Source organism: Mustela lutreola, chromosome 13 (assembly GCF_030435805.1).
Source record: "Mustela lutreola isolate mMusLut2 chromosome 13, mMusLut2.pri, whole genome shotgun sequence".
Lineage (NCBI taxonomy): Eukaryota > Metazoa > Chordata > Mammalia > Carnivora > Mustelidae > Mustela > Mustela lutreola.
The window spans coordinates 46,154,393-46,181,889 of record NC_081302.1 but is presented as its reverse complement, the minus strand read 5'-3'; the positions used below and the strand labels follow the sequence as shown (position 1 = coordinate 46,181,889).

General features: G+C 36.0%; 1 pseudogene; it reads right to left on the bottom strand.

Moving 5' to 3' along the window:
- Nucleotides 1-23,819: 23,819 nt before the first annotated feature.
- Nucleotides 23,820-23,936, bottom strand: LOC131814229 (small nucleolar RNA SNORA40; annotated as a pseudogene).
- Nucleotides 23,937-27,497: the final 3,561 nt, after the last annotated feature.

The following is a 27,497-nucleotide window of genomic DNA, read 5'->3' as shown; positions in this document are numbered from 1 at the left end:
TGTTCATCACCATTAGCCATCAGGGAAATTCAAATCAAAACCACATTGAGATATCATCTTATACTAGGTAGAATGGCCAAAATCAACAAGACAGGAAACAACAAGTGTTGGAGAGGATATGGAGAAAGGGGAACCCTCTTACGCTGTTGGTGGGAATGTAAGTTGGTGCAGCCACTTTGGAAAATGGTGTGGAGATTCCTTAAAATATTAAAAATAGAGCTACCCTATGGCCCTGCAACTGTACTACTGGGTATTTACCACAATGATACAGATGTAGTGAAAAGATGGGCCATCTGTACCTCAATGTTCATAGCAGCAATAGCCACAGTTGACAAACTGTGGAAAGAGCTGAGATGCCCTTCAACAGACAAGTGGATAAAGAAGATATGGTCCATATATGCAATGGAGTATTATGCCTCCATCAGAAAGAATGAATACCCAACATTTGTATCAACATGGATGGGACTGGAGGAGATTAGGCTGAGTGAAATAAGTCAAGCAGAGAGAGCCAATTATCATATGGTTTCGCTTACTTGTGGAGCATAGGGAATAGCATGGTGGACATTGGGAGAAGGAGAGGAGAAGTAAGTTGGGGGAAATCAGAGGGGGAGACAAACCATGAGAGACTGTGAACACTGAGAAACAAACTGAGGGTTTTGTAGGGAAAGGTGGTGGGAGTGGGTGAGCCTGGTGGGTGGGTATTACGGAGGGCACATATTGCATGGAGCACTGCGTGTGGTGCATAAAAAATGAATCTTGGAACACTGAAAAAAATTTTTAAAAATTTTTAAAGAGAACATATTATGAGAAACTATATGCCAACAAATTAGGCAATTTGGAAGAAATGGATGCATTCCTAGAGATGTATAAACTACCAAAACTGAACCAGGAGGAAATAGAAACCATAACCAGCAAGGAAATTGAAGCGGTAATAAAAAAATCTCCCAATAAACAAGAGCCCAGGGCTGGATGGATTACCAGGGAAACTCTACCAAACATTTAAGAAGAATTAATATTTATCTTTCTGAAGCTGTTTCAAAAAATAGAAATGGAAGGAAAACTTCCAAGCTCATTCTATGAGGCTAGCATTACCTTGATCCCCAAATCAGAAAAAGACCCCATCAATAAGGGTAATTATAGACCAATATCCTTGAAGAACACGGGTACAGAAATTCTCACCAAGTATTAGCCATAGGATCCAGTTGTATGTTAAAAGGATTATTCACTATGACCAAATGGGATTTTTTCCAGGGCTGCAAGGGTGGTTCAACATCTGCAAATCTACCAAAATGATACATCATATTAATAAAAGAAAGAACAAAAACTATATGATCCTCTCAATGGATGCAGGAAAAACATTTGACAAAGTACAGCATCCTTTCTTGATTATTCTTGATTATAACTCCTCACAGTGTAGGGATAGAGGGAACATACCTCAATATCATAAAATCCATATATGAAAATTGCACAGCAAATATAATTCTTAATGGGGAAATACTGAGACCTTTTCTCTAAGGCCAGGAACATGACGGGGATGTCCACCACCATCACCACAGCTATTCAACATAGTACTAGAAGTTCTAGTTTCAGCAAACAGAAAACAAAAAGAAACAAAAGGCATCTTGATCAGCAAAGAAGTCAAATCTCACTCTTTGCAGATGACATGAAACTTTATGTGGAAAACCCAAAAGACACCTCTCCCAATTTGCTAGAACTCATACAGGAATTCAGCAAAGTGGCAAGATATAAAATCAATGCACAGAAATCAGCTGCATTTCTATACAACAATGAGACAGAAGAAAGAGAAATTAGGAAATCAACCCTATTTACAATGGCATCCCAAACCATAAGATACCTAGGAATAAATCTAACGAAAGAGGCAGAGGATCTGCACTCTGAAAACTACAGAATAGTCATAGAAGAAATTGAGGAAGACACAAAGAGATGGAAAAACATTCCATGCTCATGGATCAGAAGAACAAATATTGTGAAAAAGTCTATGCTACCTAGAGAATCCTACACATTTAAACAGTCCCTATCAAAATACCATCAAGTTTTTTCAAAGAAATGGAACAAATAGCCCTAAAATTTGTATGGAATGAGGAAAAGTCCCTAAACAGCCAAAGGAATGTTGAAAAATAAAACCAAAGCTGACAGCATCACAATTCCAGACTTCAAGCTCTATTACAAAGCTGTGATCATCAAAACAGTATGGTACTGGCACAAAAACAGATACATAGATCAGTGCAATAGACTAGAGATCCCAGAAATGGATCCTTAACTCTATGGTCAACTAATCTTCAACAAAGCAGGGAAGAATATCCAACAGGAAAAAAAAAAACAGTCTCTTCAACAAATGTTTCTGGAAAAACTGGGCAGACACATGCAGAAGAATCAAACTACATCATTCCCTTATACCACAGACACAAATAGACTCCAAAAGGATAAAAGACCTAAATGTAAGACAGGAATCCATCAAAATCCTTGAGGAGAACACAGGTAGCAACCTTTTTGACCTTGGCCACAGCAACTTCTTGCTAGACACAACTCCAAAGGCAAGGGAAACAAAGGCAAAAATGAACATTGGGACTTTATCAAGATTAAAATCTTTTGCACAGTGAAGGAAACAGTCAACAAAACCAAAAGACAATCAACAGAATGGGAGAAGATATTTGCAAATGACATATCAGATAAAGGGCTAGTATCCAAAATCTGTAAAGAAGTTATCAAACTCAAATAATCCAATCAGGAAATGAACAGACATTTCTGCAAAGATGACATCCAAATGGCCAACAGACAAATGTAAGAGTGCTCAACACCACTCAGCATCAGGGAAATACAAATCAAACCTCAATGAGATATTACTTTACACCAGTCAGAACGGCTAAAATTAACAAGTCAGAAAATGACAGTCGTTGACAAGGATGCAGAGAAGGGGGAACCCTCCTGCACTGTTGGTGGGAATGTAAGCTGGTGCAGCCACTCTGGAAAACAGTATAGAGTTTCCTCAAAAGTTGAAAATAGAGCTACCCTATGACCCAGCAATGGCACTACTGGGTATTTACCCCAAAGACACAAATGTTGTGATCTGAAGGGGCAGCTGCATCCCAGTGTTTATAGCAGCAATGTCCACAATAGCCAAACTATGGAAAGAGCCTAGATGTCCATCAACAGATGAATGGATAAAGAAGATGTGGTCTATATATACATAATGGAATATTATGCAGACATCAAAAAATGAAATCTTGCCATTTGCAATGTCATGGGTACAAGTAGAGGATATTGTGCTAAGCAAATAAGTCAGTCAAAAGAAGACAATTTTCATATGATCTCACTGATATGTGGTATTTAAGAAACAAAACAGAGGATCATAGGGGAAGAGAAGAAAAAACGAAACAAGATGAAACCTGAGAGGGAAAAAAAAACATAAGAGACTCAATCATAGGAAACAAACTGAGGGTTGCTGGAGGGATGGGTAACTGGGCAATAGACATTAAGGAGGGCATGTGATGTAATAAGCACTGGGTATTATATAAGACTGATGAATCACAGGCCTATACCTCTGAAACCAATAATACATTATATGTTGATTATTTGAATTTAAATTTTTAAATGTTTAAACATAAATAAATAAATAAATCCATGATTATATAATCACACACATATGTTTACATACAGGAAGTCTTCATTTTGCCTAGTTCCTACATAAAGGAACTTCACTTACCACAGTTCAGTTAAATAATACCAGTACCCCAATAACACGGTTCAAATTTCAGTTACCACAACTTATTAGCTGTGAATAATTGCACAAAGTACAAACTTCATCTCTAGCTTGTCACTCTCCAAATCACCATGTAAAAAACAAATATACATCATGATCAGTGACCAATCCCATCCCTTCTTTCAAAATCTGTTGCTGATTGGTCCCTTCTTTCAAAATCTATTGCAGATTGACTTGCACTTTTTAAATTGAGGTAACTGACAGATGGAACAGTGTAGTTGTGTTGCCTCTTTCCCTGCCAGTGATAAAACCACTTATTTCACAAAAGTTAAATAATCAAGAGAGGGAAATGGGTGACAAAGATGAAATTGGGCAAAGATATAAAAAGCAATAATGCTGGAAGTGAAATTCAAATCAAATATAAATGGAGTTTAAGAGAAATAGCTGGGCATGGGAATGTTGACACTGTAGCCATTCAGGATATCCTAGCTATGGACCCAAAGGAACTTAGGTAAGGTGGATTTAACAACAGAAATGAGGAAAGTGATGGTGATTAAAAGAATCATGCCCCAGAGGGAGTGAAGCCACGGAAAAACTTCACATTAAAGGTATCTCTGGAGATATTTCACAACATTGAAAATGCAAAGGATAGTGTGTGAAAAAGTGACCCAAAGTCATAAAGAAGTATGAAAACTCCCCAGGAAAAGATACTTGCTCTGTTTTGCAAATTATCCATTGAAAAGAAGACAGCACTTTTCCATTTCCTCTTCTTCTTCTAATCATGATAAATATACTTTAAAAAAAAAGATTTTATTTATTTATTTGACAGAAAGAGATCACGAGTAGGCAGAGAGGCAGAGAGAGGAAGGAAGCAGGCTCCCTGCTGAGCAGAGAGCCTGATCCCGGCCTCGATCCCAGGACCTTGGAATCATGACCTGAGCTGAAGGCAGAGGCTTTAACACACTGAGCCACCCAGGTGCCCCAGGATAAATGTGCTCTTTAATCTCCACACCTATTTCACCCATTCCCCCCAACTAACCTCCCTTCTGGTAACCATCTGTTTGTTCTCTACAGTTAAGGGTCTGTTTCTTGGTTTGTCTCTCTTTTCTTTTTCCATTGATTCTTTTTGTTTCTTAAAATTCTGTATATGAGTGAAATCACATATGACATTTATCTTTCTGTGACTGACTTATTTTGCTTAGCATAATACTCTCTAGCTCTAGCCATGTTGTTGTGGATTTCAAGATTTCATTCTTTTTATGGCTGAATAATATTCCATTACACACACACACACACACACACACCAGCTCTTGGGTAAATATTGGTAAATATTGGGTAAATACCCAATAGTGCAATTGGTAGATCTTAGGATAATTCCATTTTTAGCTTTATGAAGAGCCTCCATACTGTTTTCCAGAGTGGCTGCACCAGCTTGCATTTCCACCAACAGTGCATCAAGTTTCTTTTTCTCCACATCCTTGCCAACACTAGTTGTTTCTTGAGTTTTTTTATTTTAGCCATCCTAAAAGGTGTGAGGTGATATCTTTTTGATTTGCATTTCCATGATGATAGATGATGTTGAGAATCTTTTCTTTTCTTTTTTTTTTTTTAAAGATTTTATTTATTTATTTGATAGATAGATCACAAGTAGGCAGAGAGGCAGGCAGAGAGAGAGAGGAGGAAGCAGGCTCCCTGCTGAGCAGAGAGCCCAATGCGGGGCTCGATCCCACTGAACCACCCAGGCACCCCGTTGTTGAGCATCTTGTTGAGCATCTTTTCATGTGTCTGTTGACCATCTGGATTTCTTCATTGGAGAAATGTCTATTCATGTCTCCTGTTCATTTTTTAATTGGATTGTTTATTTGGGGGGTATTGAGTTGCTTAAGTTATTTATACATTTTGGATACTAACCCTTTATTGGAGATGTAATTTGAAAATATCTTCTCCCATCCCATAGGTCCTTTAGTTTTGTTCATTGTTTTTTTGCTATGTAGAAACTTTTTATTTTGAGATAGTCCTAAGAGCTTATTTTTGCTTTTATTTCTCTTGCCTCAAGAGACATATCTAGAAAAATTTTGCTATGACCAGTGTCAGAGAAATTACTACCTATGTTCTCTTTAATAATTTTTATGGTTTCAGGTTTCACACTTAGGTCTTAATCCATTTTGAGTTTATTTTTGTGTATGATATAAGGAAGTGGCCCAGTTTCATTCTTTTGAAGATAGCTGTCTAGTGTTCCCAACACACTTTATTAAAAACAATGTCTTTTTCTCATTGCATATTCTTTCATCCTTTGTCAAAGATTATTTGAAAAAAAAAAAAACCAGATTGAGCATATAATTGGGGGTTTATTTCTGGGTTTCTATTCTGTTCAATTCAGCTATATGTTTATTTTTATGCCAGCACCATACTGTTTTAATTACTACTGTTTTGTAATATAACTTGAAATCTGGAATTATGATACCTCCAGTTTTGTTTTTCTTTTCCAAGATTGCTTTGGCTATTCAAGGTCCTTTGTTGTTCCATATAAGTTTTGAGATTACTTATTCTAGTTCCTATTATTCTTGATGAGTTTGTTTTAATAAGTTTTTTTAATTTTTTAATTTTTTTTACAAAGAAATAAAATGCTTTAACTCTTAATACTCTTCACGTTTTAATTTACAGTGTACTCAATGAACGTTTGTTTTACAATTTGTGAATTTCGCCATACATTTATGATTGACCCAGAGGTATTAATTTTGACTACATTTTTAAAGGCTTTAGAACAATCGTGATTTTCTCCATTGATTATTAAGATCAATTTGCATGGTGTTAGCTTGCATGTCTGTCTGTCTGTCTGTTTTGCAAACAAAACTTGCGAAAAGATAATATCTATATAGGTTTTTTAGTCACTATTTATTATACAAAACTGAGATCATATTACTGAACTTTTCTACATTTTTTCTTCTCTGTCAAGATTTTTTATGGTAAAATCTCTAAATCAGCTGTAATAATTTTAAAGAATTCTTTTAAAATTATTGAAAATATCATGATATATGGGAACCATATTATTTGAACTATTCTTTCACTGACAGACATGAAAAATGCTTTTAGTTTTGTGCCACAATGATCATTGCTTCAATAAACATTCTGTGCAAATATTCTCAACTACTAGTTGATTTATTTCTATGAAATAGATTCCCAGGAGTGTAGTTTCTAGGTTAAAGTTATACTTCAACTTTTTTTTCAAGTTATACTTGAAACTTTTTTTTGACATCACCAAAAGGCTGTAACAATTCCCAAAAGGCTGCAACAATGCATATTTCAGTTTCCTGTCAGTATGGTAAGGTAAGTAAAGTAAGGTAAAGTGTTCCTTTTCTTTTGCAGCTCAACAGAAATAGATATTAGAGCATTTAAATTGTTGCCAGCCAGATAGGGTAAGTTTATGTCTCATGGTTAATTTAATCAGCTAATACTGACCATTAGAGAATTTGAATTTTTTCAAAAGTTTATGTATGTTGATCACTTGGAATTGCTCTTTTGTAAATAACCTTTTTGTGTGTGTGATCTTTGGTGATTTTTAAAATTGAACTGTCTTTTTCTTTTCCATCTGAGCTCTTTGTACATTACAGATTGAGTAGCCCATAAATGTAGAAAAGAGAAGCAATTTGGATGAGGTCAGAACTGGCTTTACCAATGAACTAGAGCATGCTTTCATCAGATCAGTAAGATACTGGTACAGGTAAACACAAATGGATCTGTAGAACAGAATACTCTTAAAGAAACAACCCAAGTGTATATGATAACTCATTAAATTTATTATATTTATTTACATAAGTGGGAAGATGACAGATTATTTAAAAGCTTTGCAGACAAAACTAACTAGTCATATATGAAAAGTCAAATTGGGCTCTACGGAAACAAAAATACATGTTATGTGGATTAAATTTAAAATGTAAAATTTTGAAAACATTCCTACACAAACATAGTATACTATATACACAATATATGGGCAGAGAAGATAAAATTTCTGAAAGAAATGATGAGAAGGGGACACCAGGGTAGCTCAGTTGGTTAAGTGACTGACTCTTGATTTTGGCCGAGTTCATGATCTCAGTGACCTGGGATGGAGCCCTACAGTGGGCTCCATGCTCAGTAGGGAGTCTGCTTGAGATTCTCTCTCTCCCTATCCCTCTGCTCCTCCCCCTGCTTGTTCTCACTCTCTATAAAATAAATAAATCTTTAAAAAAAATGATGAGACATATTTGACTATATAAAAATTAAAACTTTTATATGGCAAAATTTATTGACAAAATCAATAGAAAAATTATATATATGTGCATATATGTATAGGTATGTAAATATGTATATAAATGTGCATATTCACATAATAAATTACCTACATAATGATAATACAAAAAAATTAATGTAACAACACAATTTACTATTGCAAGGTTTCTTTGGGTCAGGAATCTTGGTGTGGCTAGGCTAAGTTACTCTGACTCAGAATTTTTCATGAGGCTACAGTCAGTTTACTAGCCAGGACTTTGGTCCATGTGGGAAGGCTCACCTATGGGAAAAAGGATAATTGCTGTCTTTCCAGATGACTGTCTCACAACTGGCAGCTGAGCAATACAACAAAGCACTCAGGGTGGAAGTCAAAGTCCTTTTTTATAACCTAATCCCAAGTGACATCCCATCATTTCTACTGTATTCTATTCCTTAGAAGTTAGTCAATAAATCTAGCCCAACTCAAAGTGAGGAGATTACACAAAGATGTAAATACCAGGAGGCAGGGATCATTGGGACCATCTTAGAGATTGCTTAGCACAATATGGTACATTCATAATTATAAACAATATACATACTTAAATCTTGTTTCTCATTTCAACATCTTTAGATAAAATCTCTCAACTACCATAAAATGAGGAAATTAGTTCTTTCTACCTCTCTCTTGGCAGGTCCCACTTGCCTTTTCTATCAATTAGATGTCAGTGTTTACATTGCTAATGTTTATAACATTTACCTGACAAATATAATTAAATCTATTGACTAAATTCACTTTAAGTGAAAGAACAGGCAGTATTCTTTTCTCCTTTCAGTTTGAGGGAGGCTTATCCTGGTGGAGAACACCCACACTAGACATGTTAGCCCTTCTCTGCCAGATTATCTCACTTATTTTTAGCCTGGGGATGTAGATGAGAAAACTTGCATCGCTGATCTATAGAGTTTGCTTCAAACAATCACCTCAATATTGTTTCACTTTCCAATGTGGAATCTGAAGTCTCCTGCGACTTGGCAGGAAATAGTGATGCTAACCTACTATACATTTTCCTGCATAGGTTTTGGTCTGTAGATTTTTCTACTCAAGATTAATCTACCTTCTGTCTTCTATAAGTTTATTAAAATCTTTTATCTGATGATGTTCCCATTCTTGTTTTTTTTATTTAATGAATGTATTTTCTTATTTATTTCTTTACTAATATTTCAATAGAATTCTGGAAGGAGTAGGAGTTAAATCCTTTCACCTAGTTTGCCAGAGTGAAACAAACCAAACCTATCTATCTATGGATGCTTATAGGATTACCAAATTAATAAATTAATGCTTTGAAGGGATGTCCACTATCATCACTGCTATTCAACATAGTACCAAAGTCCTAGCCTCAACAATCAGACAACAAAAAGAAACAAAAGGCATCTGGAGTTAAACTCTCACTCTTTGCAGATGACATGATACTTTATGTAGAAAACCCAAAAGACTCTGTCCCAAAACTGTTAGAACTCATATAGGAATTCAGTAAAATGGCAGGATATAAAATCAGTGCACAGAAATCAGCTGCATTTCTGTACATTAACAACAAGACAGAAGAAAGAGAAATTAAGGAGTTGGTCCCATTTACAATTGCACCCAAATCCATAAGATACCTAGGAATAAATCTGACCAAAGAGGCAAAGGATCTGCACTCTGAAAACTACAGAATACTCATGGAAGAAATTGAGGAAGACACAAAGAGAAGGAAAAACATTCCATGCTTATGGATCAGAAGAACAAATAGTGTGAAAATGTCTATGCTACCTAGAGAATCCTACACATTTAAACAGTCCCTATCAAAATACCATCAAGTTTTTTCAAAGACATGGACCAAATAGCCCTAAAATTTGTATGGAATGAGAAAAGTCCCCAAACATCCAAAGGAATGTTGAAAAAGAAAACCAAAGCTGACAGCATCACAATTCCAGACTTCAAGCTCTATTACAAAGCTGTGATCATCCAAACAGTATAGTACTGGCACAAAAACAAAGAGATCAATGGAACAGACTAGAGATCCCAGAAATGGATCCTCAACTATATGGTCAACTAATCTTCAACAAAGCAGGGAAGAATATCCAACAGGAAAAAAAAAAAACAGTCTCTTCAACAAATGTTTCTGGGAAAACTGGACAGACACATGCAGAAGAATCAAACTACATCATTCCCTTATACCACAGACACAAATAGACTTCAAACAGATGAAAGACCTAAATGTAAGACAGGGATCCATCAAAATCCTTGAGGAGAACACAGGCAGCAACCTCTTTGACCTCGGCCACAGCAACTTCTTGCTAGACACAACTTCAAAGGCAAGGGAAACAAAGGCAAAAATGAACATTGGGACTTCAAGATCAAAATCTTTTGCACGGCGAAGGAAACAGTTAACAAAACTAAAAGACAACTGACATAATGGGAGAAGATATTTGCAAACAACCTATCAGATAAAGGGCTAGTACCAAATTCTATAAAGAAGTTATCAAACTCAACACCCAAAGAACAAATAATCCAATCAAAAAATGGGCAGAAGACATGAAAAGATATATCTGCAAAGAAGACATCCAAATGGCCAACAGACACATAAAAAAATGCTCAACACCACTCAGCATCAGGGAAATACAAATCAAAACCCCAATGAGATACCACCTCACACCAGGCAGAATAGCTAAAATTAACAAGTCAGGAAATGACAGATGTTGACAAGGATGTGGAGAAAGGGTAACCCTCCTACACTGTTGGTGGGAATATAAGCTGATGCACTCTGGAAAACAGTATGGAGTTTCCTCAAAAAGTTGAAAATAGAGCTACCCTAGGACCTAGCAATTGCACTACTGGGATTCACCCCAAAGACACAAATGTTGTGATCTGAAGGGGCAGCTGCATCTTAGTGTTTATAGCAGCAATGTCCACAATAGCCAAACTATGGAAAGAGCCTAGATGTCCATCAACAGATGAAAGGATACAGAAGATGTGGTACATACATACAATGGAATATTATACAGCCATCAAAAATGAAATCTTGACATTTGCAATGACATGGGTACAAGTAGAGGATATTATGCTAAGCAAATAAGTCAGTCAAAAGAAGACAATTATCATATGATCTCACTGATATGAGTAATTTGAGAAACAAGACAGAGGATCATAAGAAAAGGAAGGGAAAATGAAACAAGATGAAGCCAAAGAGGGAGAGAAACCATAAGAGACTCTTAATCATGGGAAACAAACTGAGGATTCCTGGAGTGGAGGGGGGGTGAGAGGGATGTGGTGGCTGGGTGATGGACATTAGGGAGGGTGTATGCTGTGGTGAGCACTGTGGGTTATGTAAGACTGATGAATCACACAACTGTAACCCTGAATAAAGCAATACATTATATGTTAATAAAAAATAATAAAATTAATGCTTTGAGATGAATATGATCATATTAGTTTTCTATTGCTGTCACATAAATTACCACAAACTAGGTTTAAAACAACTGAAATTTATTCTTTTATAGTTCTGAACATTAGAATTTCAAAATGGGTCTCACCAGGCTAAAATTAAGATATCAGAAGAGCCACATTCCTTCCTAGAGACACTAAGGGAGAACTCCTGTCTACACTCAAGCAAGTTGTTGGCAAAATCCATATCTTTATTGTTGTACAGAGTCCCATTTCTTCTTCCTGTCTGCTGAAAGCCGTTTTGCGCTTCTAGAAACCACCTCACGCCCAGGTTCACAGTCCTGTTCCTACATTTTCAAAACCAGCAAGAGCAGATCAAGACTCTCTCATACTTCAAACCTTCCTATCTCTTCATGTAACACCACATATTTCAGTGACTCTTCAAGTCTTCTCTTTCTGCTTTTAAGTAATAGTTAAGTATAATCCCCCTCTTTTAAAGTCAACAGATTAACAACTTTAATTCCACCTGCACCCTTAGTTTTATTTTGCCATGTGAGGCAACCTATTCACATAGTCCAGGGATTAGGACATGGACGTCTTTGGTAGACCATTATTCTGCCTTCCACATTGGTCAATATCTATTGCTATTTGTCAGGAAAAGTGATTGTATAATTCTATTTATTTGGAAAAAGTTTTCAAAAGAATTATAAAACTTCAGGAAGACTGTGAAGAAGGTGAGGAATTATATTTGGCTGAGAAGAGGGATATTATGTGGGTAGTAGTGAAAAAGAAAAGTATGGAATATTAATTCCTAATCATAGAAGTAGAATAAATAACTGAAGTAAGAATGTCCTATGCCTTAGAGCATTTTACTTCGAAGTACCTAAAATATTCTTATGGCAGAACTTATATATTTGCCTTATTTACAAGTTAAGGGAGATCATGAACTCAAAAAAAATGTATACTATAGAGACAAAAACTGATGTGGAAAAAAGAAACATGGTATGATCTGCAAAGACATTTCTTGTTAAACTAAAGATATATGTAGTAGAACTATAATGAACCTTGAGATTTCAAAATAGGTTTCCTTTGAGAGTCAACATATGCACTGAGAATAACAGTTTCTTGGAGTATATCACAAATGGTAATTTTGTTATACAAAATTTAAGTATCCCCTAAAATCTGAAAAGAAAACCATTCATAAAATCCTTGTTTCCAAATTTGTAGTATGGTAATGCCAAATGTCATGCTCTGTAAACTAGTAAATATCATTTTCTCTGTCATGAAGAAAAAAGATGTGTTTCCACCAAGTGATATCTCTGTTCATGCATTTTGGAGAGTTTTATTGCTAATGCATATAGCCTAGAATGGAAAGAAACTTGGCAAATGAAAAAAAGTTGATTTTTCGCACTGGTCTGTAGATGGGTTTTTTTCTATTTTACATGACATGGGGGAAAATATAGTTTTAAAATGCCCATTTATTGTTATGCTATCATTTGTGTGATTAAACATGTTAGTAAATAACTTTTCAGGTAAATTTCACATTTCCAACTGTGTAAACTTCATTACTAGTTGATTCTAGCTCCTAATGTCAGACAGTTAACCTAAGGGATAAGTTCAGATGTTCATTGAAATGTTGACTACCTGCCAATATTGTTGTACTATGTAGAAAAAATAAGTAAATAAGCATGTTCTGTATTTTACTGGTGAACATATACATCAATACAATTTATCCACAGTGCTAAGTTAGCTATATATAGTGTCTATTTAGGTGTCATATCGCTAAGAAATGTACCTCTAACATTAAAATATTCACATAAACATTGAAAGCTGTTCTGAATATAAATTTGCTACTATTCCTTACAAATTGCAGAACTCAGTATGTGATTAAAATAAAAAGTCAATGTAACTCACCTAGTTTAAATATGTACTTAATGTTCATATTTACAGTTCACAATCACAGAAGTTACTCAGAGTGGATTTCAAACATCTTTGGAAATGCTAATTTTATTTAATAAAGTTCTTATATCTAATGTCTTTGTTCAGAATGGAATGTCTAGGTAATATTATTTTTTAATGACTATAATATCATCTTGACATCAAGTGATGGTTGTGGGTTTATGAGCATTTTTATAATGTCAGAATTTTAATATTTTAATTGTGAATTCTTAATAACATGAATTCATTCTTCTGTGCTAACTCTGACATCTTTTCTTTTACAAGAGAATATGTAATTTTATTTTAAGTGGAACAGAGTCAGTATTTATTCTGTTAAAATTACCATTTGTTTCATTTTTGTACCTCTTATAAAGGGTTTTAGATAAATTAAGAAAACCCAGCTTGTTCTAGGACTTTATAAGGGAGAAAAAGAATGACTCAGTCTCTCTTCTTTTTTTCTTTCTAACTATGCACTTTTGAAGACTTCTCTTATGTGCTATCTATAACAGTAACAAAACTAAAATCCTGTGAGAAAATCTTTCTTTTATGTTTTATAGCCTTGGATTTTCAACTATAGTGGACCTTCACCATATCTTTGCAAATCCCTCTGTCTGTAAATACCACCATAATGCATAATTGTTGCCATAAAATGACAATATGAATCACTACACACAAAGGTTTTGTGTTTATGTTTCATTTTGTGTATGGCCATAAAAGTCACTAAACACAAAGCTGATTTGAATGTGAATGCAGGACAGTAAGCTCACCTTACTCACTAGCTAAAGGACAGCCACCTTGTAACACGAAGAACTAAAACTAACACCCCTAGCAAAATTACAAATTACTCTGGACATGAAAACTTGGGGTCATTCATAATTAGTCATAAGGAGAAAAGTTGAATTTATGAATGCTTGAAAATAATTTATTACATGTGATTTCCCAATATCAATGTTTGTAACTTATCAATACAGTTGACCCTTGAACAACACGGGTTTGAATTGTGTGGGTCCACGTATACATGGATTTTTTTGTTTTATAAAATCAGTACAGTACTATAAATATATTTTCTTTTCCTTATGACTTTCTTACTACATGTAAAAGCTAAAGAGAAGGCAAGTGAAATGGAAAAGAATTAAGAAGAAGCCTTCAGGAAAGAGCTAGAAAATTTGGGCCAGCAAGTGCTATACAGTGGTATAATGTACAGGAAAGTCTTGGGGCCTATTAGAGATTTAGACACAAGTTCTCATTCCAGCACCTCACTTCCCCTGAGCCTCTTTTATCTTTCTATCAAATGAAATGTTGCAATCAATTCTCTTGTACCACATCCCTGATAGAACCTTCATGAACTAAGAGCCCAGTAAGATACCAGAAGAGTGTCAATTCCAGCATGAGGCTTGAGGACTCCTGCATTTAAGATTTCAGAAGAAGAGCTAGATCTTGAACCAGTCTAGCCATTGTTATTTGTTTACTTTCTGTGTTAAGCTCTCTCTCTCTCTCTCTTTTAAGATTTTATTTATTCATTTGACAGAGAGAGAGCACAAGCAGGGGGAATAGCAGAGGGAGAGGGAGAGAAGCAGGTTTCCCACTGAGCAGGGAGCCTGATGTGGGCCTCAGTCCCAGGACTCTGGGATCATGAAACTGCTGAAGGCAGACACTTTACCAACTGAGCCACCCAGGTGCCCCTTAAGCTCTCTTTATTACCTTCATTTCCCATCTGCCCTGTCTCTGCTAAATATATCAGCTCTTCTGACTTTTGACTTTACCTGTTCTCAAAACCAACACACATTGAAAATGTATTTCATGGTTATTGGCTTCTTGTCTGTGTTAATATATTTTATTCACCCAGTCAGATCCACTCTTGATCCTTCTCCATCCAGCTCTGTGTTGTAGGAGGTTGACTTGCATAGACTAGCTGTGAACTCCTTTGCCTCCTGGCTTTCAGTTGTTTTCAACTAAAGGGAGACTTATAAATGACATTGGACAGGAGAAAGATGCTGAACTGAAGTACTAGTTCTCTCACCTGTTCCCCATCACACATTCTCCATGGGGACAATAATAATCCTCTAGGGGGTTAAAATTGATAATTAGAGCCAAAAAAATTATAGTTAGTTGCAATGGTTTGTGGTTTTCCAAAGGCCCAAAGTACAGAAACATTTATACACTAAATGTAGAGTATTAAGTATTTATGGGGGAGAGGTGATTAGGTATAAAATGTCTATGAAGGCTCCTAGGGGTAGTGATAATGATAGATTGTCTTACAGTGTAGATATGACCTGGCTGCATTGTCTAGCTCAATGTCAAAGATATTCTGAGCTAATGGAGTAGGTAGAAAGGTAGAAAACAAAGATGGAGGGAGAGATTACAGGAGCCCTTTTAATTAATTTTAACTACTCAGAAGTGACAAAAAGAGAGTTAAAGTTTCCAAAAGGAAAATAGGAAACCCTCTCTTTTCCCTCATTTCTCCAACGTCAATTCCTGTACCTAATCTTATTTTATGTATAAACTTTCCCTAGATCAAACTTTCACTAATAAATCATTTAACATCACATTTTCTGATCCCTTACATAAACAAAGAGGGAGTTTTAATAAAAATTAATTTATGCAGAGTATATTGCAATTTACATAATTCCTTTATTTTTTTTTAAAGATTTTATTTATTTATTTGACAGAGGGAGATCACAAGTAGGCAGAGAGGCAGGCAGAGAGAGAGAGGAGGAAGCAGGCTCCCCACTGAGCAGAGAGCCCGATGCGGGACTCGATCCCAGGACCCTGAGATCATGACCTGAGCCGAAGGCAGCGGCTTAACCCACTGAGCCACCCAGGCGCCCTACATAATTCCTTTAATAATATGCATTTATTTTATTCTCAAAATTACTTCTTGTAATCAATATGATAGACCACATTAATAAAACAAAGGGTAATGATCATCTCATTAGATGGAGAAAAACACAAGACATTGATGAAAGGAATTGAAGACAACACAAACAATAGGAAAGATATTTCATGCTCATGGATTGGAAGACTTAATATTGCTAAAATGTCCATACTACCCAAAGTAATCTACCAATTCAATGCAATCTCTATCAAAATACCAATGGGATTTTTCACAGAACTAGAACAAATAATTCTAAAATCTGTATGGAACCACAAAAGAGCCCAAATAGCCAAAGGAATCTTGAGAAAGAGAAACAAAGAAAGAGGTCTCACAATCCCAAATTTTAACATGTACCACAAAGCTGTTGTAATAAAAACAGAATGGTACTGGCACAAAAGCAGACACATAGATCAATGGCACAGAATACAGAGCCCAGAAATAAAGCCATGATTGGTTATACAGTAAATTAATCTGTGACAAATGAGGCAAGAATATATAATGGGGGAAAAACAGCCTCTTCAATAAATGGTGTTGGAAAAACTGGACAGCAACATGCAAAAGAATGAAGATGGACTACTTCCTTATGCCATACACAAAAATATATAAAAATAAACTTAAAATAGGTTGAAGACATAAATATAAGACCTGAAACCATAGAACTTCTAGGAGACAACATGGGCAATGTGTTTGCTCTTTGATATTTATCTTATCAAATAGATATATGTTTTTGATCTTCTCCTCAGGCAAGGGCAACAAAAGCAAAAATAAACAAATGAGAACACATCAAACTAAAAAGCTTTTTCACAGCAAAGGAAACTATCCAGAAAATAAGCAACCTACTGAATGAGAGAAGACATTTGCAAATGCTATATCCAATAAAAGGTTAATATCCAACATATAAGAACTCATAAAATTCAATTAAAAAATCCAATTAAAAAGTGGATACAGTATTTGAATAGACATTTTCCAAAGAACATATACCAATGGCGAATAGGCACTTAAAAAGATGCTCAGCATCACTAATCAAGAAAATGTAAATCAAAACTCAATAAGATACTACCTCATGCCTCTCAGAATGGCTAAAATCAAAAAGACAAGAACTAACATTGTTGGTGAGGATGTGGAGAAAGGGGAACCTTCATGCACTGTTGGTGGAAATGCAAACTAGTACAGCCACTCTGGAAAACGGTATGGAGGTTCTTCAAAAAGTTAAGAATAAAACTGGCCTATGAACCAGCAATTTCATTACTAGGTATTTACCCAAAGAATACAAAAATACTAATTCAGAGGAATACATGCACCCCGATGTTTATAGCAGCATTATCTACGATAGCCAAATTATGGAAATAGCCCAAGTGTCCGTTGACTGATGAATGAATAAAGAAGAGATGTTGTATATACACAATGGAATATTATTCAGCCAAAAAAAGAGAATGAAATCTTGCCATTTGCAGTAACATGGATAGAGCTAGAGAATATAATGAGAAGCAAAATAAATCAGAGAAAGACAAATACCATATGATTTCACTCATACGTGGAATTCAAGAAACAAAACAAATGAACAAAAGCAAAAAAAAGAGAGAGAGAGAGGAGAAGCAAACCAAAAAACAGACTCTTAACTGTAGAGAGCAAACAGATGGTTACCAGAAGGAAGGTAGGATGAGTTAAATAGGTGTTGGGGATTAAGGACTGGACTTGTTGTGATGAGCAATGGATGTTGTATGGAGGTGTGGAATCACTGTATTGCACAACTGAAACTAATATTACAATGTTACAAACTGGAATTTAAATAAAAACTTTGAAAAAATAAAAAAAAATTTTTGTTGATGAAATATAAATTGGTGTTTATAGAATATTATGGATATAAAGCAGAAAATGGTGCAGAAAATCATTGATTCCAGTATAACAGTAGAAACTTCAGTATATAATAATTCACACAAAAAAATCCCAAATAATCTAAGTGTTCAGGAAATAAATGTATTTAAATCAAGGGGTATGGAGGACCTATTTAGCTTAAAGGATTTTAATGAAAACCCAGCCTATCTTTTAACCCCATCAGGAAAAAGAACTCTACAGAACAAGTGGCATGACTTTGGTAAAAGTCTTGCTAAAGTCACTAAAACTCACCAAAAGACTCTGATAAACAAAATCTGTTTGGGAAATAAATGAGATGAGAAGGAAGCCATCAGATAAGGAGACAACTTTCATTGAAAAGATATTGTTTGCAAGTAAGCAAAATATTCTAATAATATAAAGGATTAACACTATTCAGTGAAGTGTTAACAAATACATCAGGGGAAGGAGACACAAAAAAAAGGAAGCAAGCTTGCTGATAAATGAGGACAAGCATGAAATTAATTATGCCTCTTAAATGTCTACAATACTGAAATTGGCTTTTAAAAAATCTTTCTTTAACAATAGAAATGAAAAGGAATTTGTGTAATTTGGAAATAGAAAAGATCTTCCCAAAGTAACAATTCATAACAAGCATAAGGAATTGAGGTATTTTGGACACACATAAATCAGCAGCCAAAAATGACAATTTGGTCAGAGATGAAAAGCAATTAGACAGAGGGTTTATTGGATTCCTTGGAAATCTCATTGTTAAAAGTTAGTGGGTAACTTTAGGAAGAATCTGTTGAAAAAAATTTTGCACTGTTGAAGAAATAGGTCAAGGGACCAAAGCAGAGGGAATGACCATGTGGAAGATACATTGTTAACTATTAACAAAATAGTGGTTTTACCAGCATGGGACAAAAACTGTATCTATCAGGAAGAAATAGTTCCAAGAGAAATGAATAACAGCACATTATCAAGATAAAAAAAAATCCTATTCAGAATTATCTTTTCTATAGAATTATCTAGAAAATGTCTGGTATTTCAACATTAGTAATATTTCTGTGAAGTCTTCCTGAACTTTTTGTTGGACAAAATGAATTTGATTTAGATAGAATGTGGTCAAGAGGAACCAAAGCTTTCTGAATGTCTATAGAAAAGATTATAAGATGAAAATATATCAGATATTTTTCATACAAGCTACTTGAATTTATCAGGAGAAAAACATAGTACCCAGGGATTCAATTTTTAACCAAGCTGTTTTAGCAAAATCAAATTAAAGATTTCTAGCATTCCAGTTATCTGACATTTAAAAATATTCAATATAGTATTTTTGAGCCAAAAGTTATTTTTTTAAAATAATGCATTGGTTTTGCTTCCATTCATAGTTTAACAAATCTTAAATGTTTATCAGTTGGATTTAGTAGGTTTCACTTGGTAGAAGTACATTGGGGGGAGAAAACTCAACAAACATGAGTTTGAAATTTATGTTTATTCTTTTTAATGGCTGTGTAATATTCCATAGGATCTTTAGCTTATTTTAAGTAGGGATATTTCAGTTTGGAACACAATAACACTAGAATTTATTTAGATAATTGTTTATTAATATCAGTTAGTTAAGAATGTCTTTGAAGGAATTACTGATGTTTGAAAAAAATCCCTTGCTGAAACACTTTTACCTACAAAACAATTGCATTGATTTCTCTCTTTACCACCTGCCTCTCCTTCCAACATACACACACACATGTGTACACACACACACACACACTCCAGAGTATCAAGACAACAGGGTATCGAAATAAAATATGAAGGACATGACAGTGATTTCAATTTTGCGATATCCAAAATAGGATTTCTATTCACAAAATACCAAATCGCAGATTGTTTTCATTAATCCATATCAACAACTGCTTCAGTAAATGCCAGGTAAATCCCCTCACTGAACTAACCATTCATTTTAGTCCAGATGTTTGATCTGGTAATCTGGTGTCAACACCCTCACAGGGTTTCCTTCCTCCTGGTTACTGTAGAGGATACATTTCCCTCAAAGACGTGAGATACACGCCCACCTAACCAAGCAGTCTAGCCTCTCAGTGGACACATAGGTAGCTCTGGTGGGCTCAATAGTGATTAAAGTCCTGTTACCTAAGTCTGAATAGCAAGAGGCTACATTGAGAGAAACTGTTTAGAGACTAAGCATTTCAAATTCTTTTGAAAATCTAAATAATTCTGCAAAGAACAGGCATGGCTGGAAGAGAAGTGTCAGGTGAATGGGTTTTAGAAAGGCTATTAGTTTGTAGAAGGAAGAGCTGCCAAATGTGAAGCATAACTTGTTAGTTGAGCCACAACATTAAATGACTGCTTTCTTGGGGACAAGCTGTTATAAACATAACTGTATAACTTCAGAAAGTCATTCAGTTACGACTGACAGCTTTTAAAGACCCCAAGTCGTCCATTAAATCAAAGTACATTTATTTATTTATTATGAAATAAAGCCTGTTGACATGTGTCACCAAAAAGTTTTTCTTTTTAAATATGCCTCCTTGATCCAAGCATTCAGATACCACATTCTGCAAATCACAAACAGCACTACAATTAAAAGCTGGAGTACTACCTAAATCAGAACATTTAAAGGAATGATTGACATACTTGACAATCTCACGGGGCAGAGAAGCCATAAAAGTAAAGTTTTAAATATGTAGAATCTTTAAAATAAAACAAAATATGTAGAATCTAAAAAACAAAACAAACAAAGCAGAAACAGACCCATGATGGTTGCCAGAGGGAACGAGGTTGGGGGATGGGCAAAATAGGTGAAGGGGAGTGGGAGACATGGGCTGCTAGTTATGGAATGAGTAAGTCACAGAAATAAAGGCACAGCATAGGGAATGGTATAGCAATAGCTTTGTATGGTGACAGATGGGAGCTACACATGTGGCGAACACAGCATGACGTAGAGAGATGTGGTATCCCTGTGTTGTACACCTGCAGCTAATGTAACATTGTGTGTGAACTATGCTTCCAAAAGAAAAACGACAACAAAAAAGGAAAATGAAAAAGGGAAAATAAATACAAAGAGAAAGGTAAGTGACAAGCATGGGGGAAATTGGGATGGTGTACAAAGACTAATCTGAAGAAGATGTAGAAAAATGGGCTGAGAGTATGATTGGTGAATCTAGAGAATGAATAAAAATGTCCAATAAACAAAAAATATTAGCCTGACTAATAATCAAAGATAGACAAAGTAAAATACCAGTTTGATCTTATTTTGGGTCCACTGAGGATAAAGGAAAAATGAATAGCACCTGTAATTAGCCAGAGTATGGACAGATTGGGACCTCACACCCTGGAGTACAGATGAAAGAAAAAATTGGTACAAGCGTAAGATGACTCCTCTTTTACTTCCACTGCAGAAGAAAAGCAAGTGGGCAGTAAGTTCCTAAATGTAAAATATGCATAAATTTTGATCTAGAAAATCTGTTTCTAAGGCTTTTCCTTAAAGAGATGATTTTATACTCTTTTATTTTTCTCTTCAGAAATGTATATACAAGAATATTCATGTCTGCATTTTTTATGCTAGTAAAAATTTGACAACAATCAAAATACTCATCAAAGGGGAATTGAGTAAGTAAGTTCTGGAGTAACCATATAATGAAATATTCTGCAAATATTAAAAATGTTGATGGAGGTCTATGTGAACAAGGTTAAATTGCCATAATATTTGCCCAGATTTTCTCTTTACACAGCACTGAAGCAGTGCCTTCATTGGCTCAGGAGAAGGACAAATATAACAGAACACATATGTTTGTGAATGAAATTTTAAACTCAAATTGAGAAGCTTTAAGTTTGCCTGAGTGGACTTTGTGAGAGAAAGAGGTTTAGTTTGAAAATTTGACTTTGTATATTAGAAGCCCAAGCCCTGAAGTGTTAAAACAAATGATAGATTTGGAGGAATGATTGGCCCGTTATTTCCTGTGTCAAGGAGGGAAACAAGTTCATTCTTCACAGAGAAGAGGATAATAGACTTGGCTGCTGGTGGTGCCCTCTGAAAGGAATGTAGTTTTCTCCATTTCTCTTGGCCAAGTTCTGAAGGAGGGATGAATGGGGACAAGAGCAGTCCAGTTGAGATTGGCAGCAGGCTGGGGGAGGACCAATGGAGAGGACACCTATGTTTCATTTCCCTAGATAAAGCCCAGGGACACTGCGGGACTTCTAAAGAAACTCCATATTTCATGCATGTATTAGTTTCCTCTTGCTGCTACAAGAAATTACCACAAACTTATTGGCTTGAAACAATACATATTTATTATCTCCCAAGTCTAGTGGTCAAAACTTTAAAATTAGTCTCAATGGCCTAAAATCAAGGCTGCTGAGAGGCTGGCTGCCTTCCTTCTGAAGGCTGTAGGGAATCTGTCCTCGTCTCTTCCGACTTCCAGAGGTTGACCACATTCCTTGACTCGTGATTTCTTCCTCCATCTCTGGATGTTACGCCAGCAGCGTAACATTTTCACTCTAGTCGCTCTCTCTTTCTCTCTGGTTCCATCATTTCTCCTTTTCCGCTTCTGACCCTTCCAATTTCCTCTTAGAAAGGCCTCATGATTTACTGGGCCCACCAAGAGAACCCACTACAATCTCTCCGTACCAAGATCTTTAATTAATCACATCAGCAAAGTGCCTTTTACCATGTAAGGTAACATATTTACAAGTTCTGGGGAGAAGAATATAAATATTTGGGGGTTTATTTTCAGCCTACCACAACATGGTACCCTAGTAGTAGAATAGCAGTGACTGTCAGCAGGTGGCCCCATAGGCAACGTCTTTTGGCACGTGAAGAGCAGTTGAGAGGTCGCAGATGGGGTCATGGATGAAATGTTTGTGTCTCCTGAAGTTCATATGTGAAATCCTAACCCCTAAATGTGATGGTTTCAGGAGGGAGGTACTTTGAGAAGTGATTAGGTCATGAGGGGGAAGCCCTCATGAATGGGATTAGTGCCCTTATGAAGGAGACTCTGAGACCTCTCCTGCCACTTTCACTGTGTGAGGACAAAGTGAGAAGATGGTTGTTTATGAACTGGGAAATGGGATCTCCTCAGGCACTGATGCATCTGCTAGTGCCTGACCTTAGACGTCCCAGCCTCTAGAATTATGAGATATACACATCTATTTTTTCAGCTACCCAGTATATGTCATTTTAGTTATAGCAGACTGAACTAAGACAGATGGAATGGTGAGAAAACTTGAAGAGACCTTGTGTTTGGAACAAGGTGGATGTAGACTGTACCATCTGACAGCCAGTTGTCAAAAAGTGATTGCAACCTTCTTAGCAGGTGTGGCAAGATTAGAACTGTCAGCCAAAAGGCAGGTAAAAGGCAACGAAGAAAAGAGCATCATAAGGGTCCAACCTTGTCTTTGCTGCCTTCAGTAATTCATAGCTTTGCCCATGATGTGAAACATTGCCCCAAGTGAAGAGAAGGAAAAGAGAGAGAGAACAAAAGTCCTAAAGTGATGTAACTGTGTAAAACCAAGAAAACACAGGAGTGACTGATTCTGCCATGGAATTGAACAAGTTGACTTGTAGACCCCCCCTTTTTAAAAAATTAAATTTATTTATTTGACAGAGGGATTACAAATAGGCAGAGAGGCAGGCAGAGAGAGAGAGGGGAAAGCAGGCTCCCTGGTGAGCAGAGAACCCTCTGCAGTGCTCGATCCCAGGACCCTGAGATCATGACCTGAGCCAAAGGCAGAGGCTTAACCCACAGAGCCATCCAGGTGCCCCGGATCTTGTTCTTTCTAATCTGTATAAAAACTCATACTGAGCCATGAGTTCTGGGTTGCAAAAGAGGAGACTTGTAGACCTTCAGAATAAATTAAGTAGAGTTTCAGAAAGATACAGGTCTTTTTCACCATACTATTACAATATTACTCACTATATTCCCTATGCTTTATTTTTCACTCCCGTGACTTACTTATTTTATAACTGGAGGCTTCTACCTCTTAGTTCCCTTCACCTATGTCATCCACCCCCAAGAAGCCCTCCAGTTTGGCAACACCACTTTGTTCTCTGTATTTATGATTCTGTTTCTGTTTTGTTTGTTTAAAAATGTACAGTTTGGGACATCTTTAGTAAATACTTTGAAGTTCATAACTAAAACATTTATTTATTAGAAACATGTCTATAACATATTTTATATGAAAAAAGCACACTACAGACATGATATATATTATCCTATTTTAAGTGTTACATTTGCATTTACATGTGTTTATGCATGAAAAATAGGTCTTAAAGGTTATACTCCCAATTAGACATGGTTCTCTCTGGGTGATTCAATAATGAGTTATTTTATTGTACTCTTTTCTTTATATCTGTCCAATTTTAGAACCATGCAATTGTTTATATAATGAGTGTCTATTATTTGAATAATAACAAAAGCAATAAAGCCATTTCCATTTTCAAAAACTGGTAAAAGATATCGTTATTTATTTTAGATAGTGAGAAGGTATGGAAAAAACACTGAATTTGCCACCAGCAGAATGAGATTAAGTGTTAGTTTTCCAGTTTACTAGTCATGTGACCTGGGGCAAGCCACCTACAATTTCCGGTCCTCACCTGTAAACTGAGGATAATAATGCTCACTGCATCACCTCCCAGTGGTATCCTGTGGCAGGCAAGGGGCTTGACATTTAATGTGTTATCCAATCAGCAAAACAACTCTTGATGTGGCTATTATTATCCCCATTATGCAAAATGAATGTAAACCTTAGCCTCTCCTGCAATATAATCAAGAAAAAATGCTTGCAGTGCTCAGCATAGACATAGATGCCACATATAAGCTCTTTAAACCATATATAGATAGATTAGATTCCATGAATATCAGGCTCCCCTAAGATATTTAGTAATTTGAAGAGAAGTTTTTGAGTTCTCTGCCTGAAGATAGCCTCTCTAAAGCCAAACATTTCAGTCATATCCATTCCTACCTACTGTCAGGCCTCTTGATTAAAGCTTTGCTTCTGAGAACAGATGGTTGAATCCAAGTATCAGTTATAACCTTTGTGTTTGCTAAATTCAAGGTGTATATTTGTATACACATGAACATATATATGTTTTCTATATATGTTTGCACACATAGTATCATTTTAAGTGCTTAATTATCATTAATTACCTAGTACTCTCATTTAGATACGTTATAATTTATGGAAACAGATGAAGAAATGAGGATCAGGAACATGGGCCAAGTACAATGCCACATAAAGAAAAAAATGTCTAGATAATTCTACATAACCTAAGTGGAAAAATTAATACTAATTCATACTTCCTTATCTGAAACCTTTGAGACTAGAAGAGTTTTAGGGTTCAGAAGCTTTTGAGTTTCAGGAAGGTAATTAAATGCCTTACGTCACGTGTGGAGATAGAACGTCCCCAATGATGTGTGTCCTGTAATCAAGCACATTGTTATTTAGGCTCATAAAGAAATGAATATTCATACTAAGTAGGATAAATAATCTTTAAACAGTCTTATATCAGTTTGAGTTTTGCTGCCAAATGAGTTTGCACCAAACTTTGGGAGAACTTTTCAGTTCAATTAAACTCTGTAATGAGACAGGAGGTGCTTCCGTTTTCTTCAAGTTGTTTTCAGGTTTTCATTTGCTCTTCATTTTCCTGCTCTTGCTGATGTGGCGGGACGGTTCTCACAGTTGTAGAAAGAGATAATGTGAAGGCGCAGTGTTGACTCTTATCAGGAAGCATCATTACCAATGGCAATAAAAAAGTTGTCTTTAGCGAGGCAAGTTTTTCTTTTGCCTCACTGATATGTACTTCCCCAGATGAATAAAACATATCCATGTGACTGGATGTAAAGAGTTGATAAACAGTTTCCTATGTAAAAGCTTTCAGAAGCCTTTAGTTTGTATGAAAACCTAACTCCTGACCTCTGCTCTCTGGAATCTTGCTAATGGTACCGCTTATTACTGTTTGAAGTTGTGATGACCTCGTTGGAATTATTTGTAGTGTTGATACCCTTGGTCAGACTGTAGAGACTTCCATAATTTGATGATTATGGGAGTAAGGTGAGTAAAGGGGACATTTGCCCTGGACTTTGGGAGGATATTTCCATTAGTAATAGGTCAAAATAAATAGTGACTTAAGGTTGGAGAAAACTTTCCAAGCAGTGACTCACAGATTTTTCTCCTTCAAAAGGAAGCAGATGCCTGAGTGCTGATGTCAACACGAAGGATATAATAATGGATAGGCTACCCATGAAGGATATAATAAGGAGAAAGGGTATAAAATTGGGGTTAAAAGTCCTCCTCCCCAAATCTTTCAGCTAGTCTCCCAAGCTAGATCGAATTATGATTGCAGAGAATATTGAGGATTGAGGCACTTACCAAACTATATGGAAGGAGCCTTACAACCGCACGTTAATGAAGAAAAGTCAATCTGGCCAGTTCATGGTGAACTCAGGCACTCTTGTGTTTCTTTGTCTTACTCATGGTTTTACATACTCATATTATTTCAGGATTTGTTTTCTCTCTCTTTACTCCTTCCCTTCACTTGGAGTCATTTTTCAGTTCATGGGCAAGGGTTATAAATAATCTAGGCAGCAGAGAAGACAGAGTTGGGTCTTTGATGATGCTCCTTCTGTCCTATGCTGCTTTCTATCTCTCCTTTGGCCAATGGCCTCTATTTTTGCCATATGTCAAGAGGGTTGGAGCAAACGTGTAGTGGACTCTCTCAACAACCTTGAAAGGAAAGAATTATCCTCTTTAAGAAAGAGGAAACTGAGGGGTACTTGGGTGGCTCAGTGTGTTAAGCCCCTGCCTTCGGCTCAGGTCATGATCTCAGGGTCCTGGGATCAAGCCCCACATCAGGCTCTCTGCTCAGCAGGGAGCCTGCTTTCCCCTCTCTCTCTGCCTCTCTGCCTATTTGTGGTCTCTGTCTGTCAAATAAGTAAATAAAATCTTAAAAAAAAAAAAAAAAAGAAAGAGGAAACTGAGACCCAGAGAGATTAGGTACCTTGTACAAGGATCATGTAGACATCAAATGACAGAGCATGAAGCCTTGTCTAGTTTGAAACATGGAATGAGAAAAACTTAGACAAAAAAGAATTTTGTCAAATATAGTGTCTAGCAAGCTTCTAGCATAGTCATGCTTGATTAAATTGCACAAATAGAGATGTATTCTGTGGAGATGCTTCTTAAAGGAATAAAATTTATAGGAATAGTAACATTTATGATCAGGAGAAATGGACCAAAGAGGTAACGAAAAACATGGGAATGATTAGAACAAAATGTTATCCCCACCTTCTGTATAGTCAGCACAAATATTATTTTGTGTAGATGTGGAATGATGACATATAACTGTGTACATACCTATACAATGTGACAAGAGAGTCAGAAATGAAAATTTCCTAACACAGTGTACCTGGGGGCTCAGTCGGTTAAGTGTCTGCCTTCTGCTCAGG